Source organism: Arachis ipaensis, chromosome B02 (assembly GCF_000816755.2).
Source record: "Arachis ipaensis cultivar K30076 chromosome B02, Araip1.1, whole genome shotgun sequence".
Classification (NCBI taxonomy): Eukaryota; Viridiplantae; Streptophyta; class Magnoliopsida; order Fabales; family Fabaceae; genus Arachis; species Arachis ipaensis.
In genome coordinates this window covers 68,341,949-68,343,575 of record NC_029786.2, presented here as the reverse complement: position 1 = coordinate 68,343,575, position 1,627 = coordinate 68,341,949, and the positions used below count along the sequence as shown (strand labels likewise).

Here is a 1,627-nt window from a genome sequence, read left to right as displayed (position 1 = left end):
ATGTATTATAATTATATTTATAATTCATAACCTTTTTCTTTTAACAAAAAATTTACAATTTTATCTAGTCTTTATAAGTAAATAGTTAAAAATTTAAATAAAAAAAAATATTTTGATAAGTGAGCCCAATAAATTTTATAGACTTTTTATAGATTCTATGACCTAGTCTTTAAACTAATAGACTTTTAAAAAAATCTAAACCTAACTTATTTAATAAAACAAGATGAGTTGAATCGAAGCTAAAGGTAAAATAAATCGAACAACCACGAATTCTGATGGAGTAGTCCGGCTCCTTCTACCTCTAATTAAGGACCCCCTATGTATGTGTATGTACTCTCTGACATTGAACGACAAGAATGATCACATTACTGATATTTCAAATACATGTTTTTTATGTCTTTAAATGAATTGAACAACTTTATATGCATGTATATATTAATATTAACAGTACTACATGCTGTACAATAAATACAAGCCATAACACACATAAGTATACCAAGTTTCTGTATTAAATAACATGCATCAATAGGCTAACCACATTAGGATAAAACCTTGAATTCTAATAACATGTCAACTATTCAATTACATGATGCAGAATAGCAAAGTAATAAAAAAATACAAATGATGCGTTGAAGTGCTTAATACAAGAAGAATCATTAGTTATTTAGTTTATATGATTTTTTCCGATCAGATATTAGTTACTACACACTCAATTCAAACGAAAAGATTCAAACAAAACATCATATGAAAACTAATTTTTTTTTTTTGGCATTACTATCAAAGAGAATTTATATGATATAATGTCTAAGAAAAATGACTACATCATTTTGCAGATAGATAAATATGCCCTTAAGTATAGTTTATAATTTAAAATAATTTTAGTGCAAAAAAATTTGTTTTTGAATTTTTGATAGATAATCATGACTTGACCTTTTTAAAGGTATTTGGAGTATATGAGTGGTCAGGCTGCAATCCACTTCCACCAGAATTATGGCTTTTACCTAACTTCAGTCCTATTCAACCAGGTTTGTCTCAAAAGTACTCATATACTTTAAACTTTGGATTCCATGCATCAATGCGAATTATTATTTGAATTTTGGTTATGTATATTTGAATTTCAACTCATTTTCTTCTAAAATTATCTTTATATGATCATTTTTTGTTGATATATAAATATTCTTTAATAGAAATAAAAATTTAAGAAAAGAATTTAATAAAATGGTTAATTTTTCTGGACAATTTGATAAATTTAAGTTGAATTATACCATTTAAAATTTTGAAATTAAATTAGGCATAATCAGCAAAATCAAGAAAAATATTGCATTATTTCATTTATTTTCTTTCCTCAACCAATCCCTAGGTGTGTTCTGTATAATTAAGTTGTTTTCCAAACAATATGCTAGAATCCATCATGTGCTACACTCGCTTGATTTACATGCCTATGTCATATATATTTGGAAAGAAGTTTGTGGGCCCTATCACTGAATTAATCAAATCCTTAAGAAAAGAACTGTACAATGAACCTTATGATCAGATCAACTGGAATAAAGCTCGAAATACAATTGCTAAGGTAAGAGCATAATCCTTCCCATCATTTTATGGAATCCTAAATATTTTCGATCATATT

General features: G+C 26.4%; 1 pseudogene; it reads left to right on the top strand.

The window, feature by feature from the left end:
* LOC107625408 overlaps positions 1-1,627 on the top strand; it is a 39,895-nt pseudogene that overhangs the window by 10,759 nt on the left and 27,509 nt on the right.